Below are 20683 nucleotides of genomic sequence, written 5' to 3'. Positions count from 1 at the left end.
GATATTTGAGTGTTTTTAGTTTATCTATGTTTGGCCTTATATTTTGTAGGTGGTGAAAGATCCTCCAATGAAGAAAAGCATATGTCAAGGCCTCATATGGCCTTATAAGAAGGAAAATCAAGAAGTTTAATGGGAAATTAGCATTTTCTAGGGAAGTTGAAATTAAATTAAGCTTGTTATGTTGATTGAAACTTATTTTCCATGCTAAAAAGGATGTTAAAATTGCTTGATGTCATAACTTCTTGTTTTTAGGTGATATTGTGGTTCTTGGGCGGATGAATTTTTAATGCTGTCAAATTTTTAATTTATGTATGTTCTGGGCTGATTTGAGCATAATGCATTGGTTAATTGTGAATTTGATAGACTTGGATTGCTTTTGAATGATTATGATGGTTATTGATGGCCATCTAGTATTATTCTTAGTTAAAAGTGTGTTCTAATAAAAGATAGGTTCATAAAGGGCCAAAATTCTGATACTGATGATGTTTTTGAGTGCTGTTGTGCCTTTTGTACCACACACCACGGTGCATGAATAGTGCGCCGTGATATATCAACTTTTCAAAGATGAATGATGAGCTTTCTGTACCCAGTGCCGCGGCACACTGTCTTCACACCGCGGTGCATATATCACCTCAAGAATGCATTCTCTATACTAAGAGCCGCTGCACAAGGCGGTCACCTCGAAAATGTGCTTTCTGTACTAAGAGTTAAGGTGTAATGCCCTCACACCGTGGTGTATACTGCCATGCTGTGTGAAGTGCCGTAGTGTATGTTGATCACGTCGTGGTACATAGGCATTTTCATTCTGAGAATGCCCTAACTTGCAGTTTCTTTCGGCTGACAGCCCTTCGTCCTGCATCTCTTCCCTCCTCTTTTCCCTTCATCTCCTTCGATTTTAGCACCATTAATTGCCATTCCCCCCATTGTGAGCTATACCATCATATGTTGTCTCTCACCTTCACCTCACCACCACCGTTCACTATCTCTCTCTCATTCTCCATTGTCCTCATCCTCACGGCGAACCTCACCTCACCTCGCCTATCTCTATCTCTCATTCTAGTTGGCCACCCTTACTCTTCAATCACTCGCACACACTTTCACCTCTAACGTCATCGATCTCCTCTGCCTTCACACGTCTCACTATCACTCATCTCACCCTTCCATTCATAACTGCAAATTTTCATTGTGGGGTATCCTTCGGCTAAGCATGGGTATGGCTTTGTTGCTTGAGCTTGCTGCTGAATGCCTGAGCCTGCTCTTTCTGTGGCCTTGCCTCCATTCTCCTCTTGCTCAAGCACGTATAAACCTATGAAATTGTAAGGTTTGTTCTTCCTGCATTTTTAGTAATTAGTGAATAGATTGATAAATAGCTACAATTTCTGAGCTAAGGTTGTTGATTAGAGAGGTTTGATTCTTAATTGAGAGCGGGATTAATGGACATTTCAATTGTCACTATCATGTCTTTCTTACCCACAACCTCCAGATCCATTTTTAAACTCTTGAATTTGAATGATAAATCATACGCCATTAAGATCATTCACTGATGTGGAGTCAATGAGGGTTATGAAAGTTTTAGGAGATTCGGTGAGGAAAGCTTCTACATAATAAAAAGGCAAGAAAGAGTTAATAAAAAAAATATTTTAGGAAGTTGCTACATAATAAAAATTCATGAAATTTCGTACCACAGCTTGAACCAGATTCACAAGTCTCTTGGGCCATAGGATAAAATTGCCAACAGCTTTAAACATAGTCTTCACATCATCAGTAGGGAATGGAACTAAAGCATCAGGCACTTTTGGATCTACAACCACCACTCTTACTTGATTATCTTGAATTTGCTTGTGGTGGATGGTTGACCCCAAGTTGTAGATAGTACCAAGAGCAACCAAGCATTTATCAAAATCTTCTAGAAATATCTCACACGGTTCACCAATGTTATCACTAGAAGAGCTCAAGAACATTACTCCCTTTTGTACTATGAAATGCAGGAGACGTATGAATTGGTTCAGCAGTTGTCTCCTGTCATGAGCTCATCATGCTCATCATCTCCTCCTTCATTTGCTCTTTTATTTATAGAAGCGGAGTTGCAAATGAAGCTTCAAACTCATCCTTAGTTTGCTGCCTTATAGTGGATATCAATGTATCAAGCTCTTCTCTAGTCACTACGCCTCCTGAATTGGGACGTGTAGGTGCTCCAAAGTAGTCCTTAATTCCCATACCATATCCAACGCCCCTCACACGACCCGAATGCTCTAGCTTGCCCGTAGCAACTGTTAAGATATCATTTTTGCCCTTTGAAATGAAGCTTCCTTGGGCTTGTTGCTCCTTAAGAGCATCCTATAATATAAAAATTACAATATTAATTAATAATATATACAATTGTATATAAATTTAAAGGGATAAGGAATAATAATTTTACTTACAATTCTCTCGGCAATCTCTTATGCTGTCTCACTTGTATAGCCTCCTTTCTTGTACTGATGTCCATATCTCCATTTCTCCTCTCGAGAGACAGGTGATGGTGGAGAAAGGAGTATGGAAGGATCAGACTTAGCTTCTTCTTCTCTCTTCTTTTGTTTCTCTGCCATCAATATATAATCAGCTCTCTCCACGAGACAGGGTGTGGGAGCATTGATTCTGTCAAGCAATTTCTCACCCTTTAGCTCATTTTTTCTGTTAATAAATTAAATTTTAGATTTTTATAATTGAAGTAAATCTAAATAAAACTTAAATCAATTAAAAATCAACAAACCAAAGCCTTTTCAGAAGTTCCAATCATGAAAAATTCTTCACAAGTATCTTCATCAAGGAATTGGTATGTATAAAGAGGATTAGAATGAGCCTGACCCTCTGGCACCTCAACAAAGATATATCTTTTAGCAAAATCAGTCTTAAAATTTCTCCAACGTGTTCCATAGTAAGAAATCAACTTGTGTCGACAATCTTGATTAAATGTAACATCGTATGTGAGCTACAATAAAGATATAAGATAATAATCAATAATTGCTCAATAATATATAACCATAAAAAAATTTTAATTTTTAATTATTTATCTGAATACTTTTACAAGTTTGTTCCTTCACAAGTTCTGGCACATCAGGCCAATCTTCAAACACAATAGGAGGCTTGGCATGCCATAGGAGGCCAAGAAAACTAACAAACTTGGCTTTATGTGGCCCTATTGGATTCCATCTCCGGTCAAATTGAATTGGTAACCTACGCCCAACACTTGTACTTAAAGTTAGATCTCTCAATTGTGTGCCACGTCTCCCCCTTCTCACAGACTAGCTCTGACTCGGCTCCTCACTAGGGGTGCCCTGACTCGGCTCCTCACTAGGAGCAACATCACTAATTGATTAGCTTGTAGTGGGCTGGCTCTGAGTGTCATCACCTTGATTCTCCATATTCCTATTAATTTAAATAAATGAAATTAATTAAAAAAAATTAAAGATAAGATAATTAAGAAAAACACCAACAATATAAATTTAATTGAACTAAATTAATATACTTTAATTTCAAAACTAAACTCATATAGGGATATTCTCCCATATCCCTTCATGTTGATTACTTCTTATAGCATGTTCATCATCTACTTCATCTACCACATCCAAAATTGGTAGCCCACTTGAGAAGTTAGGAGTTTCAGAAATATCAAAATTTAATTCATGATCGTCATCACTATCAATCACCCTTTTTTCTTTAAGTGCTATTGACCAATTTTTATTTGCTGGATCCGTAACAGAGAAAACTTGTTTAGCTTGGTCTGCCATAATAAATGGCTCATCTCTAAAAGTTAGTTTTTTAAGATCAAACATTTTAAATCCAAACTTATCATCACAAATACTGTTGACGTCAACCCACTTGCATTTGAAAATAGAAACTCTAAATTTTATATAATCAACCTCCCAAATCTCTTTAATGATTCCAAAGTAAGTCCTGGATGCTAGTTTAGGTTTCTTATCTTTTGAACTAGAGAAGTGTCCGGCTTCAACCATTATCATAACTCCACTATTTTACACCGTACTCTTCTCATCCAAGGACTTTGTATAAAAAGGAATACCCATTGATATCATAGGCACTCCAACATATAACATCAAAGTTAGGACCTCCAACCAACCATTTAACTATATCAGAAACACCACTTTCATTCAAAATTTTCTGCTTGAACCAATCTACAAAAGTCCTATTGTGCTCTTTCAACAACTTTTATTCTGTCATTCTCATTTGATAATTTTTTTCCTTTAGAAGTTCTTTGTGAGAAGATATGTAATCTTTAAATTCATCAATATTATTCAAGATATATAAATGTACTTCTTGCAATTCATCATGATTCACGCTCTTCACTAACACTCCACGTGTGCCTTGACCATATTGCCTTTTCTCATGACGAGATTTAGGAAGTCCAATTGATTCTGTACTTGACAAGTAATTAGAACAAAACTCCATAGCTTCTTCAGCAACATATTTCTCAACTATCGATGCTTTGGGTCGATATGGATTCTTGACATACCCTTTCAGTATTTTCATGTATCTCTCAACTGGGTACATCCATCGCAAATAAACAGGATCACACAATTTTACCTCCCTTACTAGATGCACTATTAAGTGAACCATAATGTCAAAAAATGTAGGAAGAAAGTGCATCTCAAGTTGGCACAAGATAGTACAAGCTTCTTATTTTAACTTTTTCAGTTTACGGGGATCAATAACTTTACTGCATATAGCATTGAAAAAGAAATAAAGTCTAGTTATTGTAAGTCTTAAATCTTCTTTCAATATGCCTCGAATAGCTAAAGGTAATAGCTGTTGCATCAAGACATGGCAATCATGAGATTTTAAGCCTACCATTTTCAACTCTTTCACAAATACAAGTTTCATAATATTTGAAGAATACCTTGAAGGAACTTTGATTCAATGTAAACACTCACAAAAACTTATTTTCTCATATTTGCACAATGTATGAGAGGTTGGGGGACAACAAGTCTGTTTACCTTTTGGTCTTGGGTATAAGTCTTCCCATATTCCCATTTCTTTTAAATCCAATCTTGCATTTACACCATTTTTAGTCTTACTTGGTATGTTCAGAAGCATTCTAATAATACTATCATACACATTTTTCTCCACGTGCATAATATCAATATAATGCCTTACTTCAAGATTGCGCCAATATGGGAGGTCAAAAAAGATAGACCTTTTTTTTCATATGCTTTTTGCACTAGTATCCTTTTTAGTCTTACTGAAGACAATATTAATGTTTTTCACACGTTCATACACTTGATCCCCAGTCAAAGCACCCGGAGTATCATTGTGTTCTTGGTGACCATGAAAAGCTTTCTTCAATCTATGATATGGGTGATCTTGTCTAAGAAACCTCCAATGGCCAAGATAGACTATCTTCCTTCCATGTTGAAGTTGATGGTAATTTGTGCTTTCTTCAAAAATTGGACAAGCTTTATGACCTTTCATGCTACAACCAGAAAAATTTTCATATGCAGGAAAATCATTTATAGTACATAAAATTATAGCTCATAACTTGAAATTCTCCTTCTGATTTGCATCAAACACTTCCACACCTACCTTCCACAATACTTTCAAATCTTCAATCAGAGGTCTTAGGTAAATATTAATATCATTTCCAGGTTGTTTTAGTCCCGAAATCAACATGGATAGCATCATATACTTCCATTTCATGCACAAACTAGGTGATAGATTGTCAAAAGAACAGGCCATGAACTATGTATACTACTAAGACTGCCATAAGGATTCATTCCATCGATAGAAAGTCTAAGCCTCAAGTTCCTTGGCTCATTGCCAAATTCAGGAAACAATTGATCAATTTTCTTTTATTGAGGAGAATAGGTTGGATGTCGAAGTTTTCCATCAGATATCCTCTCATTTGCATGCCATATCAAGTTCTTTGCATTATTAGTATTTGCAAACAAACGCTTGAACCTTGGTATAATTGAAAGATACCATAAGACCTTTGTAGAAGCGCCCTTCTCTTTGTACCGTAGTGCCTCACATTTTAGACACTTCTCCTCCCCTTCAAGCTCTTTTCTGTATAACACACAATCATTAGGACATGCGTGTATTTTTTTATACTTCATACCTATTGGACACAAGATCTTCTTGGCATCATAATAACAATTTGGTAGTGTATTGCCTTTTGGAAACATTATTTGAAGTAACTCTAGCAACCATATGAAACATTGGTCACTCCACCCAGCTCTTGTCTTTAAGCTAAGAGAGTGAGGAGGGGAGAAGGAGTGGTGGTAGGGCAGAGGCATTGAGGAGGGAGGGTAGGGAGAGGGGGAGGGGGCGTGCAAGAGGGAGGGGGAGGGGGAGATAAGGGGGAAGGGTGAGCGAGGGAGGGGGAGGGGGCAAGTGAGGGAGGGGACGACGAGGGGGAGGGGGCGGCGAGGGAGGGGGGTGATGGGGCCGGATAGGGAGGGGGAGTGGGGTAGTGACGGGGAGAGGGAGGAGAGGGAGGGTGACGAGAGAGAGGAGGGGAAGGTAATGAGAGATATTGAAGCAGAGCAAATGAAGGAGGAAGGAGACTATGTGAATAGAGGGTAATTTAAAAAAAATTTCTACACCGGGTGAAGGGTCACCCAGTGTCCCTGTGTAGAAAGTCAACTTTTTACATCGGGTGGAGGTTTACACTGGGTGGCCGCACCCAGTGTAAAAAGTCAACTTTTTACATCGAGTAGCCATGCACCCGGTGTAGAAAACCAACTTTTTACACCGGGTGGACTCACTCGGTGTAGAAAGTTTAGAGTTTTTACACCGGGTGGACTCACCCGGTGTAAAAAGTATGGTTTTTACACCAGGTGGCCATGCACCTTTTTACACCGGGTGAGCCCACCCGATGTAAAAACTTAAACATTGTGCTTGAGAGAGTTAATTTAGGTGTAGAACTTGGAAAAATAGTATTGGACTTGAAATTTACAAAGATAAATTGATGGTTTTGTTGGTAAAATAGAGATATTTTATTAACCCTTTATAGTCACATTAAGATTGGTGCTTAAAATTTATTTTCACTAATTATTTTCAAGAGATTGTAAAATTTTAGTGTTTTTAAATAGACTTGATTTTGACTTGAGAAAGCTTCTTCAAGTGAATTAGAATCTTAAACTAACACTTATTTTCATTAAAAATATATTAGAGAGGAATTAATTTAAGTTTTATGAAATACAAAAGGGAGAGATAATCCTAGTTCCTCACCTCTGAAAGTCAAAGTTTCAACAATTTTTAATTGCTTTAAAACCATTTTAATTATATTTTCATTACTTTCACACAAAAATACTCTTAATTTTGCTCATTCTATCTTAAAGTTCAATAGTAAATTTTAACCCTCATTTGCCTAAATCCTTGTGGGAACGATAACTCTAGAATATTCTACACTTGTGATGACCCGTATGCTTGCGATAACGCTTGACCGTGAACAATGATTCATGTACTAATCTTTGGCTTTACCCTCAAGGCAAAAAACAAACAATCTAGCTTGGACTTCATCTACATGCACCCCCATTGGTTTTATTGTGCTACAAACAAACTATGGAGACTGCAAGAATTTATGAACATCCTCGCTAAGCAATCCATGATATTTTGGCAACGATTGCATAAAAGAATGCTTAATTTCAAAACCCACATCATTTAGAGGAACATACATATCATATAGATTATCATGCCAATTGGGTTCAGTTAATTGCCTAATTGAGACTTCATTGAGGGGGTTATAATGTCCCTTTCCCTCTCTATTAAATTGAATCCTTGATGGCTATTCACCCCATTATTGTGAAGCTACCCATTGCCATTGTCATTAGGAGCAACTCAGCCTTGCCCTTGATTTACATTCAGTGCACCTATATTAACATTTTGAGCCCCTTGTTGAATAAGGTTTTAGGGTGGGTTTTGCACTTTATTATTAAAATCTTGAGGCATACCAAGCTGTTCTAAACCATTCAAATTTGGATTTGCCATATTAGAATTTAAATCAAGTAAAATTTTTTTTCTTTTAATTAGTCGTAAAGTCCTTTCAATTTCAAGGTCAAGTGAAACTTGTTCTTTAAGATGCCTATGGGTCATGCACTAGAAGAGAAACAAAAAGTAAAAACTAATGACTCAAAAAAAATCAAACACAAAAGAAATGAGAAAGAAGCACTGAGAAGAAAGAAAAATCTAAAACTAATCCAAAACAAAATTTGCTTGAGATACAAGCAAGAAAAGTAGACTCAAAATTGAAAATGTAAAAAGAAGTAAATTGTTTTTTAAAACTAAACACAGAGAAAAGAATAAATCACAACCAAGGAAAATACCATTAACAGTCAACCAGAGTTTAAAAACAAAATTAAAATGAGTAGAGTTTAGAAATGCTCATGAAGTTTCAATGCTAGAAAGTGTGTCCTATTTCTACATCCAGTAGCTTGTCTACCCTCCCCAGATCAATCCACTCGTCCAATCAACCTAAAAAATAACTTGAAAAAAGGGGAGGTACATGGAAAAAATAAATTAAAATTTTAGAATTTTTTAGTGGATAGAAACTTCCCAGTAATTTGTTAAAATTGGGCTTCAGCACTCTAGAGACATAATTTCCTCCAAAATGACTTAGTGAGATTTCTCTTCAAATTCAAAAATGTTGGGGACTCTGAAACTGAAGACACTTAGCATAAAAGTTATAGCTAATATAATAAAGAGATATGCATGACATAAGTTGCCTCAATGCTCTGGATTTCTCCAAAACAGGCAGTTTAACCTTATTGCTTTAAAAATGTGTACAAAGCAAATTACAAGTCCAAAAATCATGAATTTTGGTAAAATCAAATTAACACAAAAATATTTTAAAATACTAAATTTGAGAATTTTTTTCTTATAGTTAGTTCTGGATGAATTTTTGAATCACCTAGAAAGCTAAAGAAATAGAGAAAATTAGGTTTAAGCTCTTCTTGAAATACAACCTAAAAAAAACACATGAAAATTCACAAAACTTCACAAAACACAAAAATAAAAAATAAAAAAATAAAAAACACCAATCAAGCCTAAATAAACCTAGCCTTGCCTCCTGGTAACGGTTCCAAATCTTGTGAGCGTATGTCATTTAAACTCTAAATAGTTAAGCTAACACTAATATAGTACTAGTGGCAACCTAGGTTATTCTTAATTAAGGAGGCTAACTAAGGTTAATTTAGGCTAAACTAGTGAGCTAAACTAACCAAGGATTGATTGGTTTTAGCTAATAAACTAAATGGATAGATTTTATTAAAACCTAATTAACTAGATAAATGAAAATGAGTGTTTTAACCCTTTCTAAAGCAGAGTCCTAGGAGTTATGGGATGCTATATTCCTTGTCTATTCTTTTTAATTAAGCTTAGGTTAATTTCCACTCTCTTGACTAAATTAAACCCACCCCTTACATAATTTTGCATAAGTGTGCCTTCCTAACTAAATCAAATAACCAAGTTCTTGCACAAATTTGTACAAGTCCTTAATCAATTCTTTAGCTAGGTGTAATGTGATCAAAATCTCCCCTAGTTTCCTTTAAGTGCATCCTAGCCTTGTTATGTCAAATGCACAATTTTGCACACAAGACAATTTATCAAACACCAACCAAACATATTTCTACACAGCTAATGTAAGACACATTCAACACACATAAAACAAATATTTATATGAATTACAATGTATTGAAAAAAAATTTTAGCAACTACACAAAGTGAAACACAGTGAAACAAACACTAAACCAATTTAAATACCAATTATGGTCAATAAAATAAGATATAACAATGTTTCTAATTTTAAGAACAAGATTACATCAACCTAAATTTAATAGAGAGTGGCCATGACCCTTTACCTTCTTTGAGACACTTCAAAACTTGTAATGTTTGCCTTGACATTATCAAGACAACTCTCAACATGATGTTATGATAACTAGGATTAGATAAAATCCCATAAAGAAGTTATGACAATCCAAGGGTTTAAAAGATAATTAGTTTAAAATATTGGAATCCCAAGAAAATTCTTTTTAAAATAATTTGAGCTCAAACCATGGTTAAAAATCAAATTAAAACAAATACGAAAGCATGGAAATTAAATCACTTTAAAACAGGCTAAAACAAGCCATTTTGCAATTATCTAGTCCATCCGCCATGGCAAATGGCACAAAAGCATGAATCCCTCGAAGGCCTCTTGAACCGCGGCGTGCACCTACTGTCATGACAGTAGATTGTTGTTATGACAGCCCTCTAACCTTTCAAAGCGTGCTGTTTTGCCATCCAATATCTGATTTGAGTAGTTTAAGTGTCTACACGAAGCTCTTTGAACCCTCTAGCTAATGGTATCGTCTTATACTCAAATAACTATCGGTTTAAAAGATGGACACCCGAACCCAAAATGGTTCATTTTTACCTCAAAACACATACAAAGGTGTCCAACTCACAATACCAAATACCATTAGCCCTAGAGACACTTTGACCACTTCAAATGGACCACACACATCATAACAATTCATTCATATCACACAAATAAGCAATCATGCTCAAAATGACCACTAAACCCCCATTTGACAATAACACAAAGGGGTGAATTATATTTAGCACACACATCAACTTAGTCATTTTAGGCACATAATTCACTTCAATTACATACATCACTTGTAATTGTAACTTGGCCTAACACACACACACACACAACCCACCACATTAACCTTGGACCAAGATACACGCACTTATAACAAATCCATACAAGTATATCTAAAATAGTATCATGTTCTTAAGTTAGCATTATATATGGATAATATTCATTACAATACCCAAAAAGAAGAAAAGGAAGAGTTATACAACTATGCTCTTTACTCTTTAAATGCCCCTTCTTTCCCCTTACTCCTATCGGAGCCCTCATTTGTAAAATATAACCACGGGGTGAGATAAACCTCTCAGTGACCAAATATAGTTCATCAAATGCCTATTACCACAAATAACCATGAAAAAGTATAAAAACTAAGGTAATATCAAGTATACCATATTTATGAGATAAGTGCATTTTTTTCACAATAATTCCATACAATTTCACACTCGCATGATCATCTAACCACTAAACCTCTAATGCTCCTCGACATGAAGCCATAAGCTTTCCTGGATCAACCACTTATTAACCCGAGCACACTTTCAGTGGTAGAAATACCCGGCCAAAGGTAATCTAACCACCTACGGACTATGATTTTTCCCTCTTCACACACTAATGATAGAGCTATCGTTGACTCTTAATCGTATCCTAATGGGTACTAAGGAGTTGCCAGACTACTTGAATGTCCCAAGGTAATAGTCTTATATAATGTTGCACCAGATGTCCCATAGTGCCAGCTTGACCATATGAATTTTTCACTCACCAATCTCCACACACATATCCCCACATATTTCAGGTGAACTCCCACCCCCGATGATCATGCTTTTTCACACTTATCACTGCTTATCCATATTTTCATAACATTTACTTTTATATTATATATATATATATATTCATTGGTCAATAACTTTTTAAAATCCATTTCACAAACCAATGTCAAATCATTTCATGACAAAAATCATTTTTCAATATTAAATCATGCACAAAATTCTTAAACAACAAATTCTTCACTTTGTATTTACTTCTATACAGTTACAATAGTTAATAAATACAATAAACTATATGGTTACCTCAACTTTTTGTCACACAAAAGGGTTACTGTGGCTCAATGTTAGCTCCACACGTTCTATACGCACGATATAGCTTGAGTAATGCTCAATCTACACAATCAAGTAATAATCATTAATTATCAATCTGGATAACTCTGAATTCACTATGTTTTAAGTGTCTAAAATACCGAAATTTCTTTTCTAACAATATCAATCATTCCCAAACACTCTAACCATCCTATTAAACATCCCAACACACCAAAATTACTAACTAATCTCTCTTATTATCTTAAAATCTTTAAATTATACTTAGAGTTCGTCTAAACCCTTATCAAAAATTTTCAATCACCACAAAACTCATAAAATTAGGGTTAGAGGCTTGATTTAACTCCCCAAGACCTTAAATAAATCAATAAATTTGGTCTAAACCAAAGGGAACCGAAATCAAAGCCCCTATTTGCCCCAAATGTCCAAATTTTTCATAATAAGGGAGAAGAGGGAATGTGAAACTTACCCAATAGTAATTTAAGCTTCAAATGCTTCCAAAATAGCTTAGGGATTGTGCCCTAGCATATCAGGAGCTCCTCTCCGTCACTCTCTCCATCACTCAAGCATCGACCTAGCCCTCTTCTAAGACTGTCTAAGGATTCAAAAACTATATTAGTCTCCCATAAACCTCATTAATCAATAATTTATCTAAATTAACTAAATTACCCTTGGAAACACTGATAATTTACTAATTGAGAAACTTAGAATGTTACAAAACTCCTATAGCATCCTTGGCTCCTAGCATTCCTTGTAGATTTAGCCTCTAGTCACCTTGGAATCCACTTGGGCACAGTTCTTCTACTATGACTAGGGTTTTGAAGCCTTGAGGATTTTGAAGTATACTCATGAACACCTTGAGAATTTTAAAGCTAAACTAATAAACAAAACACTAGGGTTTGATATGTGAGATGAGAGAAGAAGAATGGCAGAGTTGGATTAGGATTTTCATAATTGGATCATGAGTTATGGAAGAAAGAAGGTGAGATGGAGATGAAGAATAGTGGAGAGAGAATGGGGGGTGGAGGGTGGAAAAATGCGGAATGGAGGTGGAATGAATGCTGAAAATGAAATTAGGGTAGTTTGATTCAAGTTTAGGGTGAAAGGGCCTAACTCTAATGTTAAGTAAATGAATAAAAAATGAGCTAGACTAATTTTTTTTTACTAGGGTAAAATGGATGAAAATACAAATGAAAATGATCTAAAAATTAGATTAAATAAAGTTAAAGACAGTGAGAAATTAAGAGAGAGAGAGAGAGAGAGAGTAGAATCATAGTAATTATGATATTAGAAAAGAGCTTTAGTACGTGCTAAATAGCATAAAAATTGTAAGCCCACACATGCACAAAAAATGACCTAGCCTAAGTGCAAGAAAATAAGTCAACCTAAAACTTTGACTTTCCAAAACAGTCAACTTGTGAAATTAATTATTCTCAATATAAGATGAATTTGAGAAATCTAATTAGACTATTGTCCTTCTGTATTAGAAATTCATCTTGATTAATTTTTTCAAACATTTTCTCAAAAGTCTAATTTTATGACCAAAATGTCCCTAATGCACAAAATCCTACATGTAGGCAATTTTTCACAATCAATGAAATAAGTGTGCAATTTTGACAAACATGATATGATTTTTAGTTAATAATAACAAAAAAATTGTGTAATAAATGTAACTTATCACCTTCCACATGTTGTGGCTCAATCCTCTCTATGCAATATATAGAAGTACATTGCATAGGCTTGACAGCAACAAGGGTTGGAACTTTCTATGTGCCCCAAATCTTTATTCAACATCTAATTGAGGTGATCTAGATATCTACACAAAGCTCTCTAGCCAATGACACTGATTTCACACTCAAATCATTTTTAAATCAAAAGTTGGACACCCATTTCTATATTTACTCCTTTTTACAATCAAAACACAACTTGGATGCCTAATTTACAATCCAAGTACCAAAAGCTTAACTTTAACCCTAATCTACACTCAATAGACAAAAGGATACCTCTACAACACACCACAATATACTCATACCACATTTACAGCAATTTGAATATTCAACCCCTTAATATCAAAAATAAAAAGGAGAGTCTCAATTACATAAAGCATCAAATAATTCATCATCATTCACAAATTTTTTCATTCCTTGCTTATACTAGTATTTTGGCCCTTTCTAGATATCACATTCAACATTCATATAACCTAGAGCCCAAAATACACACTTAGCTCAAATATCAAATAATGCAAGTATGTAAAAACATGTAATTTCCTAATTGGCACAATAAATTCTACACATTAATTTTCAAAATAAATGAGGCCTACAAAATTTGGATAAGAATCCTAAGCCTCAAGATGTTTCCCTTATTCTTGTCCTAATGAGATAGCACTTATAATATTGAAGAGAGAGGGGTGAGTATAATCACTTAGTAACTAAGGTACATCTAAGCTATACTAATGCATGGCAATTAATTTTAAAATGCAAGTGGCATAACATTCTTGCACATATGTTAATTTATCATTTATAAGGTTTATTTCACATTTCACATGGCTAATATTATGAATTCACGTAATCTTCACATACTAGTTACAATACAGACAATTATGTGCTCTTTTTGACAATATGCATGATCTCACCTCCCTTATATCCTCCTTATGCCTCCGACATGAAATCGTGGGTTATTACACAATGGGCTCATCCATGTGATGAGACTACCCTAGTCTTTCACATATAAGAAGCCACTTGGCCAAGGTTACTTAACTCACTTGTGGGTCATGGTTTTCCTTAAATATCACACAATGGGGTGTTGTTCTCCCATCTCATATGATCATGCAATGTACAAATGTAATATCTTATAGCATGTATAAGTATCCACAATATAAGCATGCTTAAGAATATCGTCACACTCACATCATTTTATAATCATCACATTTTCACATCATAAGAAATGATTAAACTCCATATCATAATTTTCATAGGACTCCACATTATCATATGCTCACACATTACCATGTCATCTCAATTGAATATCTCTCTCGTTCTTCATAACACATACATATATGCATGCATGCATGCGTGTGTGTGTGTGTGTGTATCATTTCACAATTAGCAAATTTGCCATAGCAACAATTATTTGTTGTACCATAATAACTCACCCCATATCAAATGTCACACTTGAATTGAACAATTACACATGTTTCAAAATAGTTATAAGACTATGTAACTAATTAACATGCAAACGTATAAGAAAGATTTCCCCCAATTACTTGAAACCTTTAAGAGGTCAAAGGCCCCTCAATAATATACTTCTAAAGCATGAATGGTGCCTTATGTAATTTAACCTATAAATTACCCAAAATCACAATATCTTCACTTTTACACATAACTATGGGGTTTAATAACTCCCTTTAACTCACATTAACCTTGTTGAATTTTTATACCATCATTAACGGCATCACACTCCTCCAACCGCCACATTAATTATAGATTTTCAGCCATTATTAGCCCTCAACCACCAAAAACACAGTTTTATTACTCATTCTAGAGTTTAAATAATTTAAACAACTTTTATTAACTCTATTTAAGTTAATGGGTTCATACCCATAGACTTTAGAGTATGAAAATCAACTCCCTCTTCAAACCCCAACTTAAAAATTCTTAAAAGAGGAAGAGGAAGAAGATTAAGGCTTGAAAAACTTACCTCTAGTGTTGAGAAGCTTTAAAATATTTTCAATGTTTCAAAAATCTAAGCCCTCATCAAAACTCTCTTTATTTCCCTTATAATTTTGCTTTTATTTTATGTTTGATTAGTTTAAATTTTTGGCCAAGTGTCATGGTACTTGTAACATCTTGGATTTTAACTTTGGGAATTTCTAAGTCAAATTAACTAAATTTTTTATTAATGATATTTTGGGAGACTAATGTATCTAATGGATCATTAGACAGCCTTAGAAAAGGACTAGATTGGAGTTCGAGTGGGCTGTGGCATGGTGAAAGGCCTAAAATGAGTCTAGGGTTCTCTTTGTCATGCGCCGTAGTAGACAAGCCAATGTGCCATGATGCACTTGCAAAACCAGTGTTTAGCAGCTCGTGAAATCAAACAGAAAATGAGAAGTGGGATAAAGAGAACGCAGAGAGATGACAGTAGATGACCAATTGGTGCTAGGGCTCAACCTTTAGGTCACTTTGGAAGCATTTAAAGTAATATTTAGCTTTAGGTAAGCTTCCTACACTTCTCCTTCTCTATATATTTAAACTTTTTGATGATTTGGGTATGGTAGGGCTTTGATTTCATGTTTTCTTGGAAAATGGCTAAACCCATTGCCTCAGTTAAGGCCTTGGGGAGTTAAATCAAGCCTCTAAACCTATATTTATGGATTTTATAAATATTTGGAGTCGTAAGTTAGGATTTAGATAAATCTTAGGTAGAAATTGAAAGATTAAGAGTAATGTGGGTAATGTAATGGTGTTATTTATGTGTTGAGATGTTAAATAGGGTTAATCTAATGTGTTGGAAGGATTGTTAAGGCTAAATTAAGGTTTTGAGCATATTGGTACCTCTAATTGTACTATAAAATGGGGTGATTAGTATGGAGATTTGACAATTAAGGGTTTAATTGTGTAGATTAACATTTGATTGAGCATTATGGTGCTAGTGGACGCGTGTGGAGCCATTGTTTGACCACTATAACCCTTTTAATGACAAAGGGTTGAGATAACTGGATTGTCTAATTTCCCTTTTTATATGTTTGTATGGTAGTGTGTTAGATTTAAAAGTAATGTTTTGGTTTGATACTAGCCTAGTAATATGAAATTATGATTTTGAAGTTATGTGAAGTAGAATGAAAAGTTGTTTTAAAGTTTTAGTATTTGGAAAGCTAAATGCTATTTTATATACAATTACTTGTGAAATTCTATGGTTTAAGTGGAAATAAAAAATTGTGATAAATGATATGTTATGGATATGTGTTGGATGTATTAAGCAAGTTTGGCAGGATCATTGTGAGAGGGTGGGAGTTCACCCTAGTGTGTTTTTGGAACATTGTTTGGAAATTCATATGGTATATTGGCACTGCAGAGGCCTTGGTGCTTAGTATTATATTGTTTGAAAGTCCCAATACTACCAATGGTACATTAGGTATTGACACCCCTAGAATTTATGGACAGGGGAAATATATGATCCATAGTGGGTGAAACTGCTCTTGGCCAGGGTTGCCTCCTATAAATGGTGAGTTTGAACTAGTCCAGTTACATAGACTTAGTCCTATTGAATTGTCAGCCACAAATTTAGTTAGATGACATAAGGAGGGTATAAGGTGGTGTGTTGATCATATCATACTATAACCAATGTTTAGATTTATGAGACATGTTATATGATTTACTATGCTACTTCACATATACAAAACTGTTCTCACACATAAGTAGTTGATTACATTATTTGGTTACTGAGTCCTCGACTCACCTCGTGGTTATATCTTATAGGTGAAGGCTCTGATAGGGGCAAGGGAAAGGAAGGTGCAACCGAGCATAGAGGTGACTAGCTCTGAGTTGTATAGCCCTTTCACTTATTTTAGTTTGTAATGAATATTTAAATGCATATGCCAATATAGGACACATAGTTTTTTGTTACACTTGCATGAGTTTTGTTGTGAACTGTAGGTATCTTGACCTAGGTTTGTTATATCTGTGTTGTAATGGCTGTGAGAAGTTGAGATATTAGTGCAAATGTTAGTTTGGTATTGATTTATGTGATAGATTAGCCATCAGAGTGTTTATGAGAATTTGTTACTCCTTGTAAAATTTATGTTGAAATTAGAGTTTTGGTGGCCAAATCTTGTCTGGACTATTGTGGTTGTAATTTGAATACTTGAACAAGTTATTTGTGGTCCATTTGAGTTGGTTCAAGTGGTTTCATGGTCATTGGCACTTGGTTTAGGGGTCTGGGCACCTTGGTTGTGATTTTTTAAAAGAAAATGAGCCATTTTAGGTTAGGGTGTCCAAATCTCATTTGACTCAGTGTTTGGATGTGGGACCAATACCAAGAGCTAGGTGGCTCTAAAAGCTACGTGTGGACGCTTGAATAGCTCGAATTGGACGTAGAGCGGCAAAATGGCATGCTCTGGAAGTTAGCCTAAAGAGTTGTCATGATAGTAGTTTGTCGTCATGATAGGGCACAGTTACCTCAACGCATTATCCATCATGCCGCTGCGATGCACGAGGCATAGAGAGGGGACATTTCCCTCTATGTAGTCCACTGTAGCAGATAATGCACTGCATCGTGGCCCACTATGCTTATGTAACTAAAAATGTTTTATTACTTATTATTTTTATAGCATGAAGATTTTTTTATGCTTCCGTTATCTTATTTAATTAGTTTTAAACTATAATTTGAGCTCAAACAATCTTTTAAAAAGGGTTTTCTTGGGATCTCATTTTTCTCAAATATTCTTTAACCCTTGTGTTATGATGACTATTTGTCTTAGGATTAGACTAATCCCAGTTATCATAATGGTGTTTTGTGTCTAGTGTTCTATGTGTTGGGTAACGTCAGGGATGACATTAAGTACATGCTTTCTATGTTGCGTCATGTGGCACAGAGCACACTATCTCACCTATAATTGAGCCATGTACTGCAATGCATACTCCCCACGTCACATCATGTGACAGAAAGCTACCTTATTTGATTTTGGCCTTTGTTCAGGCCCATAACACGTGGCATAGAGACTCCTTTCTCACATTTTTCTTCCCTTTACAGGGTAAGTGGCCAATTATCATTTCAAACTCAATATTTGAGGTTAAGATTTTTGGGTAACAACTTAGGACTTTGACAATATCATGAGAGGTTGACTTAGTGATGGCTGCTTTTGCTTTTACCTCATGATCATGATTGATTCAATCTAATGGGTCAATAACTATGAAAGCAGTTAAAGCAAACTCAATTGATATTTAGTCTGAAGGAAGACTTGGAAATACACAATTATGCCAATTCTTAGACTGGTCCCTTACAAGTTATGTGGTTAACTTGTCAGCACAAATCTTAAGCATATGAGAAAGCAATTTGATTAAAAACAATGAACTCAAGAGGAGTTAGATTGAGTAATGTGTATGGGTAATTCTAGGGCACGTGAGGCAATTTATAAATTGTGATACAAGTACATAAAAAATATATCTTTCTATGCTAGTCCTATCATGGGACGTCTAGTACATAAATATTCAAATTGAGGACATCATGCCTCCACAGTCTTAATAAAGCATAAAGTATGAAAAAAAAAAAGAGAAAAGCAGTGAATACACATTTCTGTCAAGTGTGAGTAGAAGGTATTGGATCATTACAATATCTGCCCTTAATTGGGATTTGGATATTATATTAAATTAAATAAGTATTTGATTTAATATCTGATTAAATTAGTTTTAATCAAATCAGAGATTAAATAAGGATTTAATCTTGAATGAATCCAATATATCTTATGAGCTAAGATATTATATTATATTGGGATGTATCTTGTCATATCCTAAGAGATTAGATTTATCATGATAGGACTCCCAATATAACTTAGCCACCCAAGCTATAAATAGAGCTAGCTTGGTGAAGGGTAGAGGCACACCAGAGTTGAATAATCATTCATATTCGGGATACTATTCTTTGTCTCTATTTATTTCTTGTGAGGTGCATTTGTTGTGTGACACATCTTATTTTTAAACCTTTTATGAACTATGATTATAGGATTTAGGTTCTAGGAAAAATATCCACTTAAAAAAAACTTTTACTCCTTAATTAAAATCAAGTACTGGAATATTTTTTTCCAAACTATGACTCTACTTAAAAAAAATAATTAACACAATAAAATAATTTGAGGGTATAAATTGTCTTGGATTAAAGGTTGAGGTCCTTAATAAATTTAAAATATTTCCTTAAAAATCAAATAAACATTCTATGTTCCCAAACTTGTTTTACAAAAACCATAAATTATAGGCTTTCTGGAAATTCAGTTGTTAGGGTTGTTACTTTAAAAATTCATATCTTAAGTTTTATAAGTCTAAAAATTACAATCTTGGCCTCTCTAGAAACCCTAATGTGTCCTTGATAAATAAAAAATACTAATCATAACATAACTTATCCCATTTGGTACATTTTATTAAAAAGATAGGATAACTCAGCTTGACCTCAAATCTTTGTCTAGAAATGACAAGCAAGATTTGGAAATTCACCATTAATTTTGTAGAAATAATTTTTGTATGATTTTGGGTTTCTTTGAAATCAGGATAAATGAACATTGTGATAAAAATATTTATCAAACATTATGAAATGACTTTCAATTACTCACTGTTACTCTAATATAGCTATATCTAGTTTTTAGATTCTTTAACCTTTCTTTGAAAAATCATAACTCAAGTTACGCAAACTAATTTAAGTGATCTAGGACTCTCATTTTAAAGCTTAGGGTATCTTGTTTAATATATATAAATTTCATATTTTTCTAGGTTATGGAACTAATTGATATATAGATTCTAAATGTGTTTTCCCAAACTGGCTCTAGACTTGCCTTCAATAGAGCAAACAATGTTTTTACTTAAATCTCACATGCAACCAAGAAATTTGTATATGCAACAACATCAAAGGCTAGATAACATAAATATATACAACATTTTAAAGGAACATCAAAATAACATGCATGTTTGGCTAAAATTCACAACACCACCAAGAATCATTCCAAAAGCTCAAGTATCAACTACCTTGACCTTACCTTTGCTGGAACTTAGACTTATCATGTTAGTTAATGATTTAGGGAGTGAGATTATGATAATATTAGTAGAAACTCATACTTTATGGATTATATAGAGAATTTACCCAAGTAGATCAACATGCAATCATGGGTACAACCATTAGACAAACAAACTAGCTAGTAGCAAACTTCAAATCTTTACTTTATAACCACATGCAACCAATAATTTAGAGAAGACTTTTGGTCAGT

The sequence above is a fragment of the Prosopis cineraria genome, unplaced genomic scaffold, assembly GCF_029017545.1.
Source record: "Prosopis cineraria cultivar Desert tree isolate PC_DT_omini unplaced genomic scaffold, ASM2901754v1 PC2, whole genome shotgun sequence".
Taxonomy (NCBI): domain Eukaryota; kingdom Viridiplantae; phylum Streptophyta; class Magnoliopsida; order Fabales; family Fabaceae; genus Prosopis; species Prosopis cineraria.
The sequence above is the reverse complement of the archived record's forward strand: the minus strand, read 5'-3'. Positions refer to the sequence as shown.